Source organism: Podarcis raffonei, chromosome 16, assembly GCF_027172205.1.
Source record: "Podarcis raffonei isolate rPodRaf1 chromosome 16, rPodRaf1.pri, whole genome shotgun sequence".
Taxonomy (NCBI): Eukaryota; Metazoa; Chordata; class Lepidosauria; order Squamata; family Lacertidae; genus Podarcis; species Podarcis raffonei.
Window position 1 is genome coordinate 14,951,691 of NC_070617.1, and position 14,110 is coordinate 14,965,800.

The following is a 14,110-nucleotide window of genomic DNA, read 5'->3' on the forward strand; positions in this document are numbered from 1 at the left end:
CCCTGAACCTCAGCCTGTTGGTGGGGGCATTACTGAGCTGTGCGACTAACGCTGTGAAGTAAAAAATGCAGCTTCCTGCTCCCTTCTCTGTCTCTCTGGCCTACCTTGCAGGCTTCTTGGGAAGATGAAACTGGTGTGTGTGTGTGTGTGTAGGTGGTGGCAGGGAGAGGGGAGAAACCATGTATGCTGCCCATGCTGCTCCTTGGAACAAGGTGACCAGTATGATAAATTGGAAAAATAAATAATAAGAGTTTTTGACAACGAACAAAGGATGCCTCTGAGCAGATGTTGTGCTTTATGCTTTTAAATTTCAGACGATAATGGCATTGGTATGTTGGAACCTGCTTTGTGGCTGATGAAAAGGGAGGGGTCCGAAAGTCTACTCAGTAAACAAATGGACCTATTTCTGTCGAGTCCCCCCGCCCGCACTGGGGCTTCTAGGGGGGGAAAGGTCGTGACCCCCAGCCAGGACTTGAGAACCCCTAGAGCTTGGGCAGGGAAGCCAAAACAGTCTCGCTCTCAGCCAGCCACCCAGCGTCCCCCCCCTTCCAAGGAGCAGCAGCCTCGGTGGCTGCTGCATTCATTGTTCACCTTCGCCTCCCGCCCCCCGCCATCTGAAAGGCGGAGCCCTGTGGGCGGGGGAGGAAGAGGAGGAGGCTGAATTGCGCGGGTGTCCCTCCCGGGTGGGGTGCAGGAGACCCGGGGCCCCGGCCTGGTCCCCCGCTTGGTTGGCAGAGAGGGAGGGCGCGAGGGAGGGGCCGAACCGGGGCGGCGCTTGGAGGAGGCGGAGGCGGAGGCGGGAGGAGGTGGCGGAGCCTCCGCTGCTGCTGCTGCCGCTGCCGCCGCCGCTCCCGGACCCTCCTGCATCCCCGCCTCGCGCATCTTCTCCTGCATCTTCTCCGGCATCTTCTCCATCCTCCTCGGGCATCTCCTCCTGAGCATCCCTCGGCCCCAGGAGGAGGCGGGCGAAGGCAGGACCAGCCCCGGCCATTGTCTTTGGCCGCCGCCGCCGCATCGCCTCCCGCCCTCCCTCCCGCCAGCAGGTACCCCGAGGCTGCGCCCTTGCGGTGGGGGGAGGAGGGAGGGAGAAGCGGGGTGGGGTTCCCTCGCAGCCTATGGCACTGTGGGGAGGGGAGGGAGAGGCCCCCCTCTTTGGACAGGGTGTGGGCTGGGGCCAAGGCGGTGTCCAGGATACCCCCCCCCACAAACACACACACCTCGTTGGTGCCAAGTCTGGGGGAAGGGAGTGGGGCTGCGGTACCAGCTCAATGGGGGGGGATCCTCGCCCAGCTTTCTCTTTGGACTGGAGGTGTGGGGCTGCGTGTATGTGCGGGGGGGATGATCTTGCTAAGACGAGGGTTGGAGGGGCAGAGGAGGCGAGCCGGGGACCTTGGGGCGGCCGCGGGGAGGGGGCGCTGGTCGCGGAGTGTCGCCCTTTCCCCAAACCTCGCCTCGACACGCGTCTCTCGCCATAGATAACCCCAGGGAGGGCGGCTGCCTGGGAGGTGGGGAGGAAGAGTGCTTGTTGTCCATCACGCCGCCTCCTTATCTCCCAAGGTTGAGGTTATCTGTCGGCTGCCGCCAGTTTGCGGGGCTTGACATCTGAGATGCCCCGGTGGGGTTTTTGTTGTTGTTGTTGTTGTTGTTGTTGTTGTTGTTGTATGGTGATGATGCCCTTTGGACGGTCCTTCCTCTGCAAGCCGCTCTTCTCCCCACCCTCCAATTCCACCCAGATATTCGGGTTTTCCACTTCCAAAGTCTGGGGCTGTATCCTGTTGGTGCAAACAAAATATTCTCAGATCTCGGATGCCTGGAGGTTGGTTTGGGCACTGTCAGCATGCCGCCTCCTCCTCTTCCTCTCCTCCCACCGAAACTCCGAATTCTGAGATCTGGGCAGCGGCGGCGGCGGTATTATTCGATGGCAGCAGCAAATCTGCAATCCCCGTTTAGCTCTGCTTCATTATTTACTCGCCGCCTGTGAGCTGAGCCTGCCTCAGCCTGGAGAGCCTTTGTTAGCAAGTATTAATATTTGGTGTTGAAAATCAGCTTTGCCCCCCGCCCCGGGGCAGAGGGAGCTGGCATCTTGGCGTTTCTTTTGCCTTGGAAAGGATGCCGAGAGGCATTTTGTGGGCGCTTTTCCCCTGCAGGGCGACAAGGCTCCCTTTCTGACACCACCGTGTTGTGTGTGTGCAGAGGAGCCTTGCTAAACGAGTGTAATGTGCTGTCTAGCGGGTGCGGGGGGGTAGGGAAGGCTCCGAGGATCAATGAAAAATGGTCTTCTCGTGGTGCTTGCCGAAGTATCCCCCGGCTTCAAGGCGCTGGGTTGTGTTGTGTGTGGAAGGATCTCAACACCCTCAGATTGCTCTGCTTACAACCCTCTTTCCACCCCCATTCCCAGCTCCACGTATGTCTGGCACCCTCTCTATCTGTGCTTTGCAGGAGTGGTCTTCTATCGGGGGGGGGGTGCGCGAGGCAATGTTGGTGGGGGGCTTGCGTGGCGGTGGGGTGGGAAGCTAAAAGGAGGCGTTGTGTGCAGAAACCATCCTTTCCCCAACACACACAGAAATGGATCCCTGCAAAACAGCCCCTGCACAAGCCTTTGTCATGCGGCGTGAAGCTCCCTCCCTCTCTTATGGCGAGGGGGGTTTTGAGGGAAAGGGGGCTGCTTGCAAAGAAGGGGGGTCATTGGCTCCTTTGGGAAGGGCTGGGGTTGGGAGAGAAGCGGGGGCTTTGAGAACAGGTCCTATCTTAGCCCCCGCCAAAGGAGGATTGTCTGGCTGGTCCTTCTCCCTTGGCGTGTTGCAGACATTTATATTATTAATTTGGTATTGTGGATTACCTCTCTCTTGTGTGCTGCTGCCCCCCAATCAGATCCTACCACAACATCAATGGCAATATCATGTCCGAATTTAAGGGGGAGGACATTTCAGGAGAGAGAGATTGGCAAAGAGTGTCACAGTTGCCTTGAATAAACACACACACATATACACACATTTTTTTTATAAAATCTGCTGGCGATTTGCTTTTATTCACAAGGGTCTTTTCTTTAGGATTAAAAGAAGAAGGAGAAGCTCAGAAATCCCCACCTCCCTCCTTGCAAATAAATAAAACCGCCACATGATTCTCTCTCTGGGAAAATCAGCTCCCTCCAAAGGGGAAAGCCATCATATTCAATGGTGCTAATTAATTTTTATTAAGAAACCAAAGGGATATTTGTTAGCCCAAGAAAAATCTTTGAGCTGCACCAGCTTCCAGTCAGAGAGGAGAGGAGAGAAGCATGACAAATATGTTTTCCAGAGGAGCACCAGGAAGAAAAATGACACAACCAGGAGGAGGAGGAGGGCGGAGGGCAGGTACTTACAGTGGCTCAGGTGTGGGGCTCTCCTTCGAGCACACCTGATGCTGCAGCCTCAGCGCTTTGGCCCCAGGGATGGTGGCCAGGCTCAAGCACTGGGGAGGGGAGGTGGTGCCTGGGCAGCAGGGAGGGGGGACTCCAGGACAGGAGTCTTTCTGGAGGGGAGAGAACAGCCTTGGATGCATTGCTGGGTGCAATGCCACTGGGCTTGAAGAAGAGAGAGGATGGGCTCCCTCCCTCCCGTGTGATAGGTTCGCTTTGTTCACACTGGGAGGGGACTGCTCCTGGCTTAGGGGGATCTCCTGTTGCTGTGAGAAATTGGGGCACCCTGTTAGGACCAACCATGCCTAAGGGACCCTCTGCCGGCCAAGCATTGTAGTGGTCAGATCAGTCAATAATAATCTTTAACATCCCAAATAATGTTTTCGGCATAACAGGGTGCTCTCCGATTCTTGTATCATAGTCTTGAATCTTTATGAGGGTGGCTGAGAGAGCGGGTTGGACTAGATGGCCTTCGGTTCCCTTCTCACACTACTATTCAGTGACAGACAGAAGGACTTGCTTAAGGCTGCTCAGGTCTCTGATATACCCCATTCCCACCCTACAGAAAGCATGCAAGCCACTGGCTCCTGGTCTATTATTTAGAATTTGCTGGGCTTTGAAGGAAGTGATTATTATCCCCACTTTGTGGAACAGAGGAACTGAGAGGCGGCAACCTGTTGGAGGTCTGCACAGTTATCCCTCTGCATACCACCTGCTTTTGTGTGGGCAGCACACAAAGACACACAGCAGGCATTATGGAGTGGGAGAAGGTAGCCAAGCTGACGCTGTTAGTTGCTATCAGGTAGGTGTTAAGCTTGGTGGGATCTTCTGCATGTGGCCAGAAGGTTCATCCAACAACGTTCTTCAAGGGCCACTTGGAATTTGTCATGCACTAGGAAGAGGAGAGCTATTTCTGAATGTCAGCCTGCTATGGGATGGTGACTGCCTGCCTGCCTGCCTGCCTGCCTGCCTTCCAAAGGGAGTTTGGTGCCCACCATGTTTCTCTCTGCAGCTCCACCCGGAGAGGCAGCAGGACACAAATGCCTCAAATCAGTCCACTTTATGTGTTATTTACAGGCCCAATACCTGCTCTCAAGGAGTGCACTGAAAAGGTATCCTCAGCTGCCTGGGGGTGAGGTGACCTGTGATGGGGCACATGTCCTGCAAGCAGAAGGGATCAGCCTCAGTCCTTGGCATCTCCAGGCAGGGCTGGGAAATACCCCTGTGTAAGAGTCAATGCCAGCCACTGACTGTAGAGATTATTAAACTTGATCCAGAGGGTTGGGCCTCGGGATGTCACTGGACTACAGTTCCCATCAGCCCTTGCCCTTGGCCATGCTGGCTGCAGGAGCTAATGGGAGTTGATGTCCAACAAACTTGCCTCCTCATGAGCTCGATGGCCCACTGGTCTGACTTGGTCAAAGGCATCTTCCCATGTCTTATGCCAGGATTGGGCCTTCTTGCACTAAGTCAATTCAACATTAATTTGGCCAGGGATGTGGAGTCATTGCTCAGGGCTTGCTCTTGGCAACCTGAAATTGGACCAGGGGATTATTCTACCCAAGCCTGGACCATCAGAAGAACTTTCACATAACTCCTAGGCATGTTTGCTTTGTTTCTTCCATGGGAAAAAGGGAGTGTCAGTGGCCTGTCTCCAAAGAGTTGGAAGAGGCGCCAAGGGTCTCTAGTCCAACCCACTCCCCCTGCAATGCAGGAATCCTAAGAACATAAGAAGAGCCTACTGGATCAGGCCAATGGCCCATCTAGTCCATTGCAATGGTCGAGCAAAGTAATTTTTGAATCAGGACTTAATGCTCTGACATCCCTCCACTTTAGATAGCAATGTGCAGGTTAGTTTTCCAAAATGTGGTCAGCCATGCCTGCTGTATGGAGTGGAAGTGTCATTCTCCTTCTGCTGAGTGGAGCCCTGATCCTCTGCCCCAAAGCCCTGGCTGGACTCTGCATGTTATTCCAATTACAGATGGTGGGGATTAAATAGCTGCTAGAGAAATGGCGTTAGCACCTGTTTGCGGTGACTGCATAGAATTACAAGGCAGGCCCCTTCATCTCCCCACCAATGAGGGAAATGGACTGAAATGATTATTGGGATGTGGGCAAGGCCAGGCAGCACATTCTGGGCTCTCTTAAGAGTGGTCAAACAGGCACCAAGCATGAGGAGTTCTCTTGCAAAGCCCCCTTAGCAATAAATGGAAGCCCCACAAGTTCACGCTTGGCTTCACTTAGGCGCATGCAGAAGACGTTTGTGACGGATCAGGCCCCGTGTTAATGAATGGGTGGTTGAGTCCCTGCACAGAACACCAGGATGTCCCAAGCCAGCCTGAGAATGTGTGCCAATTCCACTTGCAAAATTTGGGTTCAGGCAGAGGAGCTATCTCTCTGAAAAGGTTCTTTCTTGTGTGCTCTTACTCTCTCTCCAAACACACACACACATATATATGCACACACACTTTTCTGCTGTATAGTTTACAGAGCTTCCCTTTGGAATATTTCGCTGGAGGAAGGCGTTATCACTTCAGGTTTTTTTTAAAAAAAAAGAAACGGCAGCACAAAGCTCTTGAGAATTCCTCTTTCTGCTGGAGTTCCTTATCATCCACTTGCAATGTTCACATTAGAGTTCAACTTCCTTTAATTCATTCCAGATTTGTGTGTGTGTGTGTGTGTGTGTGTGCAGATGCTGGTTTTTCCTATATAAAAAAAGGACTCCCCACCCTATGTTGCTTTTTCCTCCTTCGCAGCCTGCCTTGCCCCTTCTCTCCCTACCCACCCACCCAATGATAAAACAAAACCTCCACTGTGACAAATGGATACCTCAGGATGGGGCAGCCACTGCCTACCCCCCCTCCAAGGCATGTCATTCTGTGGGCTCAGGCTGCTTTGTCCTCTTACTGAATGGTTTAAAGTGTTGGCCCAGATAAATTTTACATGAATAATTTCTCTCCCTGCAGCAAGAAAATACACAAAACAAGCCCTTCGGCTGGCTATAATTGAATTTTTTTTCCTGGGTACCTGAAATGTGATTTGTGCTGGAGGAGGGTTGGGGTGTGTGTTTTGCTGGTGTGGATTTGAACCTAATCTTGCAAACTGGCTTTAAAAGCTGATCTTGTCATGAGAGAGAGAGAGAGAGAGAGAGAGAGAGAGAGAGAGAGAGAGAGGCCTTCTGGGCTGTGCCAAGAGCAGAGCTGAGGGTCTTTCTGCAGCCTCAAAGATTAAATTTATATTTCTGTGTCCACCAGGCGAAAGGGCCTTGTAAATCTATTAAGAGAGCAATCCTCTTTATTCCTTGTATATAGCATTTTTAATGTGAGAGAAGCTTGATATCTTTTACTTTGCCTATTCACAGAACATCCCTCTGAGGAATCTTCTTGCTAGCATTTAGAGCTATTCCCATCTCACATACAGAAGGACTGAGGCTGGCAGAGAATTACTTGCCTGAAGGCACACAATGCACCCCATAATTCCTGGTGCAACCCTGTGTCCGCTGACCTACCAATTGGACCTTGGGTCACCATCATTTCTTTCTTTCTTTCTTTCTTTCTTTCTTTCTTTCTTTCTTTCTTTCTTTCTTTCTTTCTTTCTTTCTTTCTCTGGGTCTCCTGTGACCTTCCCACCATCCCCTGCTGTGAGGTGAAGTGTGAGAGGGCCTTCTCTGTGGTGGTCCCACCAACTCTGGAATGCCCTTCCTCCAGAGGCTTAGATGCAGTGGCGTAGCGTGTGGGGTGCAGGGGGGGCCGACCGCACCGGGCGCAACATCTGGGGGTTAGGGTTAGGGGGCGCAAATCCACAGGTTAGGGGGCGCAAATCCATGGGCTAGGGGGCGCAAATTACTTGCCTTGCCCCGGGTGCTGACAACCCACGCTACGCCACTGCTTAGATGGCAGAGACCCTGATGGGTTTTCCACTGGCAAGTAAAAGCTATTCTGTTCTCCCAGGCATTTGGAGCAAGGACACTAGAAGAGCCCTGCTGAATCAGGATGAAGGGGACCCATCCTGTTCTCACAGTGGCCAACCAGATGCCACAGTGGGAATCCTGGAAGCAGGACCAGCACAGCAGCTACACCCTCCCCTCGTGCATTTCCCAGCAACTGGTATTCAGAGCGTGTAAGAAAATTGGGGTTGGCTTTTACAGCCCAACTCCCCATTGAGAGATGTTGTGTCTCTCAGGTCCTCTATCAGTCAGAGATGCAAACAGAGATTTCCAAGGAAGCAAGGCAAGCTGATGCTTTTGATCTTTATTCCTCTGTTGCAACAGAGTCTCCTTCTTCCCCTTGCAAGGAGGTGAGGAGCAGAGAACAAAAGCGTGTTACAATTTTTAAACCCTCAGATAGTGACCACCTCTGTAATGGAAAGACACCCCCCCAAACAAAAACCCCAAACAAAATGGGTTGCATGTGTGAATCAGATCATGCTCAGATTTCATGCTACTCCAACATATTTATTTACAAGCCTGCCAATCTGTATGCCTGACAACACCTGATTATGGCTGCTCCTGGCCTGTCTGAAGCATCCTTTTGAAATGGTGAATACCTAGATTCCAGAATTCATTGTCAAGGGCCTTTTTCATTCCTGCATAGATATCTGCTCTTTTGACAGGTCAGCTAGGCCATTCAACACATACACGTCTCAAATGGTTTGCAGAGGGGCGACCTATCAGGAATTTGCTGCTAGTGACTTTAGGGGGACTCTGAGCTTGACTAGGGGCGAAACATGGATGCTGTATTGCTCTCTACTATTTCAGACATGTGGTTTATACACACATATATATGTCTGTTTACCTTGCACACTTACACATGTGCATTTTGTTTATGACAGCTTAGAATTCATATAACAAGAGCCTACTGCTTCCACCAGTGGAGGCAGAACAGAGTCATGGCAAGTCACCACCAATAGCCTTTTCCTCCATACATTTGTCCAATCCTCTTTTAAAGCCATCTAAATTTGTGGCCCTCACTACCTCTTGTGGGAGGGAGTTCCATAGTTTAACTATGCACTGTGTGAAGAATGTACTTTGTCTGTCCTGAATCGTCCAACGTTCCATTTCATCAGATGTCCCCAAATTCTAGTATTATGAGAGAGAGAGAGAGAGAAGGTTTCTCTATCCACTTTCTTCACACCATCAATAATTTTATGCACCTCTTACCATGTCCTCTCTTAGTCACCTTTTCGCTAAACTATACCCAGCTCTGCAATATCCTTTTTGAGGTGAGGCAACCAGAACTGAATGCTTTATTCCAAATGTGGTTGCACCATATAGATCTGCATAATGACCTCATGATCTTGGCAGCTTTATTTTCAATCCCTTTTCCTAAACCCTAGCATGATGATATTCACATTTTTCACAGCTGCTGCACACTGGGTTGACAGCTCCATCCAGCTATCCACTATGACCCCAAGGTCTTGTTCCTGGTCAGTCACTGCCAGCTCAGACCCCATGAGCGCATATAGGAAGCTAGGAATGTTTTTGCTCCACTGTGCATCACTTTACAATTGCTTGCATTGAATTGCATTTGCCATTTCACTACCCATCCACGCAGTCTGAAGAGAATGAGCAGAATTTTGGAGCTCCTCAGAACCTCTTTTTTTTTTGTTTTGTTTCAACCATCCTGGTATCATAAGTGGATTTGGTTCCCTCACTACTCCCCACTAACTCTAGGTTGTTCATGAACAAGTGAAAAAGCACGGGTCCAAATACTGATATTTGGGGGACTCCACTTTTTACAGCCCTCCCTTGGGAGAACTGTCCATTTTTCCTACTCACTGCTTCCTGTTACTTTTCCAGTTCCTGCTCCATAAAGACAACATCACCTCTTATTCAAGAGTCTTTCATGGGGTACTTTGTGAAAAGTATTTGGGAAGTCTCTGAGCACACAGTGTCAACTGGATCATCTCTATATACTCTCAAAGAACTCTTAATAGGTTAGGGAGACTTGCAGAAGCCATGCTGCACCAAACTTGTTCTTTATACCTAGGTAATTCTAGCTTTAACAGTACTTTGCACCAATTTCCCAAAAACAGACATTAAGCTTACCAGTCTGTAATTTCCAGGATCCTTCCTGGGGCTTTTTTTAAAAAAAAGTTATTATATATCGGCTACTTTCCAGTCCCCAGATACAGAGGCTGTTCCTAGGGAGAACTTACATATGTTTCTGAAAAAATCAAAGTGCCACATTTGAGTTTGTTAAGAACTCTCAGGTTGATGCCATCCAGACTTGATTAATCTGTCAGTTTTTAATTTGACAATGAGGCCTAGTGTTTCATCTCTCGTCACCATTATTTGCCCCATTCCCTCAAACTTCCTTCCCTAGGAAGTTAGTTCTGGCACAGAAATCTGCCCTATATCTTCCACAGGGAAGACAGATGTAAAGCATTCATTCAGCTTCTAGGTGTAATCTCCTTGTCTTCCTTTAGCACATCATGTTCTCTCTTGTCATCCAAAGGTCCAAATGCCTCTCTAACTAGTCTCTTGCTACTAATCTTTTGCCGTTGCTTGTCTTTATGCTTTGAGCAATATTTTCATCAAATTCATGATGTAAGCAACCCTTATTGTCTGCTTGCATTTCTTTGCCAAAGTTTATGTTCCTTTTCGTTGTCCTCATTTGAACAAGACTTCCATTTTCTGAAGGAGCCTTCTTGCCTCTAATAGCTTCTTTGACTCTGCTCCTCTGACACCCTCTTGGCCTTGGCAGTACCTTCCTTGATATGCATTATACATTCTAGCTAAGCTTCTGTTATTGTGGTTTTGAACAACCCCCAAAGCGTTCTGGAAATATTTGATCATCCAGACTTTGCCCTTCAACATTGTTTTAACCAATCCTTTCATTTTTGAGAAGCTTCCTCTTTTGAAGTCAAATGTGAATGTTTTGCATTTTCTTGGCACCGTGGCCACTGTTCCCAATCACTTGCATCTCACACCAGATTCTGGGTGCCACTTAAATTTAATTCCAGGGCCATACCCCCCAGCAACCCCTCTGCCCTATGACTAACCGTTCTAGGGCACAGTAATTTGGGGTATCATGAAATTTCACCTCTTTGTCGTGATTGTAACACTTATATAGCCAGTTGATGTGAGGGTGATTGAATTCACCCTCTACTATAACATCTCTCTTGGATGCTTCCTTCATTCTTCATCTCAAGATCACACTGGGCATTGTGGTCAGAGAACAATAGAACAACCCCAGTACCAAATTACTCTTGGGGCCCAGTATTGCTCCCCACAACGATTCTGTGGAGAAGTCTGCCCCTTTCGGGACTTCTTTCATATATATATATATATATATATATATATATATATATATATATATATATGAAATTTTCAAAAAAACATACAATATATTTTCTCATCTTATTCAGTGTTTTGGACTTCCATCAACCACATCTGAAAATTTTTCAATCTTTATCACTTAATCTCCATTTCATTAATTTCACTATTACTTTTAATAGTCCTTCACTAATAGTTCTCTTCATACTTTTCTCTGCAATATTTCACATAGTCCTCCTTACAAAACTTCTTGCAATCCTACTGGTGTAATCTGTTGATTACAATTGCTTTTCAGATAGTTCACGTATACGTATTCACATATCCAGTCCTCTGAGAATCTCTGATCCCGCAGGTTTCGAATCCTTCCTCTCATCTTGTCTAATTCTGCATAGTCCATTAATTTCATCTGCCATTCCTCTTTCATTGGTAATTCTTCGCCCCTTTTGGGACTTCTAGTTTGCTGGACTTAGTGCTTTCTCGTACAGGGTGACACCACCTCTGGCATGTCCTCCCTGTCCTTCATATAGAGTTTATATCTAGAGATAGCTGTGATCCACTGGTTCTCTCCATTCCACCAGGTTTCTACCATGCCCACTGTAATGATGCTGTCCTCAAGCACTCCGACCATCTTGGTCTGGTGGCCTCTAGCCTTAGCATATAAACACTTGGCTACCATCTCTCTCTTCAAGTGGCACTTGTGCTTTGGCCTGCAATGTTTTGGCTTCTCTAAACTGCCACTTTGAGCCCCTGCACTCACAACGCTAGGCTTAAATTTCACCGCTTACATTTTCATCATTTTTTCCCCAGCCAGGCAGGGACCAGGGGGAGATTTGTTCCCAACTGGACCATCCTCATCTCCTGTTGGCTTCCCCCTGTCAATCATTTTAAAACAAGAGTCAGCAAACTTTTTCAGCAGGGGGCCGGTCCACTGTCCCTCAGACCTTGTGGGGAGATGGCGGACTATATTTTGAAAAAATAATAATGAACAACTCCTATGCCCCACAAATAACTCTGAGATGCATTTTAAATAAAAGCACACATTCTACTTATGTAAAAACACACTGATTCCCGGACCATCCACGGGCTGGATTGAGAAGGCAATTGGGCCAGATCCAGCCCCTGGGCCTTAGTTTGCCTACCCGTGTTTTGAAAGCTTCTCTGCCACCTTTGTATATTAAGCTCCAACAGTCTAGTTCCATCCCAGTTCAAGTGGAGCCCATCCCTTTTGTACAGGACCAGTTTGCCCCAGAATGTTCCCTAGTGCCTCACAAATCCAAACTCCTCTGCCTGACACCATGGCCTCAAGCATGCATTGAGGCCACAGAGCTGCATCTACCTGCCTGGACATGCATGTGGAACTGGCAGCATTTCAGAGAAACCCATCTAGGAGGTCCTGGCTTTCAGCATCCTACCTAACTTTGGCTTCCAGAACCTTGCGACTACATTTCCCCCTGTCATTGATGCCAACATGCACCACAACCACTGACTCCTCCCCAGGACTAACTTCCAGGCTACTTAGGTGACAGGCAACACCTGTAACTTTTGCACTAAGCAAGCAAGGCACCTTGTGGCCATAACACACCCATCTTATCTATTTCCCTAAGACTGAATCACCCACCACCAGATTTTCCCTGTGACCTGCAGGATAACTGCTCATTCCCCAAGGAATGTATTCCTTCTACGGGAGCAGTTCCCTCTTCCGCAGCCTGAACCCCTCTTTTCCCCTGAGACCCTCCTTCTCCAAGCACACTCTCTTGTCTGGGGAGCAGAAAACAGAGATCATGTCCCCATCATCAACCTCTTGTCTCCCAGCTGCTGCAGGTCAGCCACCTTGGCCCCAAAGAAACACGCACATCCCCCAAGGGCCAATAGCTCATTGCAACTTGGGGCACACCCAGCCAGCCATAAATTCTGTCCAGCAGGCAGATCGCTGTACGTGTTCTGTGCAATACACTGGAAACCCTCCCCACCTCTGCTGGCGATCTACCTGCATATCTATTATCTGTAATTCATCAGATTAGTTTACCTACGTGTTAGAACAAAGAGGGGAAGGGAAGAGCAGTCTGTCCTGGTTTCCTGGCCCTGCTGTTGAACTCACTCGGCTGCTGAACTCACTTGCTGTGTCCATCAGTGGGGCTGAGATTCTGCCTCAGCTGGGGCTCCCCTCTGGCACATGGAGCAAGGTTGGGTGCGGGGCTCCCTTGCTAGCTTGTTCCAAGTACATATCCCTGGCTCACTTTCCTCTGATGCCAATGTACCCAACAAAATCAGGGCTGCCTTTTTGGAAAAACAGGAGCCGGTGGGGCTCAAACTCTGTGGCTCACTCAAATTTCAAACGAGTAGGCGTTTGAAAAGGGGAAATGTGCAACCACTTCAGCTTTATTGATTTCATGCTGTTATTCTATTGCTTTTTTTATTAATTGGGCTGTTATTAATAACTGTTACATTTGATGTATTAATTTTGTGTATGTGCTTATTGTTGGAAACAATAACATCTTGGGATCACACTGATGGGGTGAAGGGTGGTCTACAAATTGGAGAAATAAATCATCAGTCAGTAGAACATGAGACTCTTAAGTCTCAGGATTGTGGGTTTGAGCCTCATGTTGGGCAAAAGATTCCTGCATTGCAGGGGGTTTGAACTAGATGACACTTGTGGCCTCATCCAACTCTACAATTCTGATTCTAAGATGATATACGGTATGTTAACAGGCAGAAATTCAGAGAGGCGTTTCTTCCCACCCCCATGGAGTTTTCCTACTTGAAAAGGCCATACCTGTTGAATTTTGACCCACCTTGTAGTCCTGCCAGGAGCAGAGGCTCTGCTGTCCTTCTCTGCAGTGTGTGGGGTGTGGGAACAGACAGGGATCTGGGTTTTGTCGGCTCTGGCTGCTATGTGCACAGACTGGTGGGGGCCAGTTCTTACTGTAAAAGAAGAGGCTCTCGATTGAGACAACTCCCCAACCCGCCAGCTGCCTGATTAAGTCGAGTGGCAGCCTCAGGGGCAGATTTTGAATGTCATTTCAGGGCAGCAGAGTGAGGCAGATCTCAGTGCATAGGAAGCTGTCAAATCCTTGGTCCATCGACCTCAGTATTGTCTGCACTGACTGGGGGTCTCAGGTGGGGAGGTCTCTCCCAGCACTACCTGGAGAAGGTGCCAAGAACTGATCCTTCTGCATGCAGAGTGGGTGCTCCAGGCTCTCCAAGTGCCCCCCTTTTTCCAGGGACAGTCCCAGATTTACAGAAGCCATCCTGGTTTCTGATTTGATCCCAGAATGTCCTGCTTTTCCTTAGAATTTTCATTGGATAAATATTGGAGGGTGTAGAGTTTTGCAACCCCTGAGCCAAGGAGATAAGTATACAACCTTTAGAAGACACCTGAAGGTAGCCCTTTATAGGGAAGTTTTAAAATGTTTACTGTTCTATTATGTTTTTAT

At 48.9% G+C, this 14,110-nt stretch overlaps 1 protein-coding gene across 28 annotated transcripts in view; it reads left to right on the forward strand.

The window, feature by feature from the left end:
* Window positions 1-676: 676 nt before the first annotated feature.
* NRXN2 (neurexin 2) overlaps window positions 677-14,110 on the forward strand; it is a 341,743-nt gene continuing 328,309 nt past the window's right edge. For 10 of the 28 annotated variants that reach the window (XM_053369660.1, XM_053369661.1, XM_053369652.1 and 7 more), the window contains exon 1: window positions 694-1,043. The gene's annotated coding sequence lies outside the window, so the exon portion shown is untranslated. Of the gene's footprint in view, window positions 1,044-14,110 lie in introns of all 28 variants that reach the window. The other 18 variants (XM_053369673.1, XM_053369674.1, XM_053369671.1 and 15 more) reach the window with 6 other exon arrangements.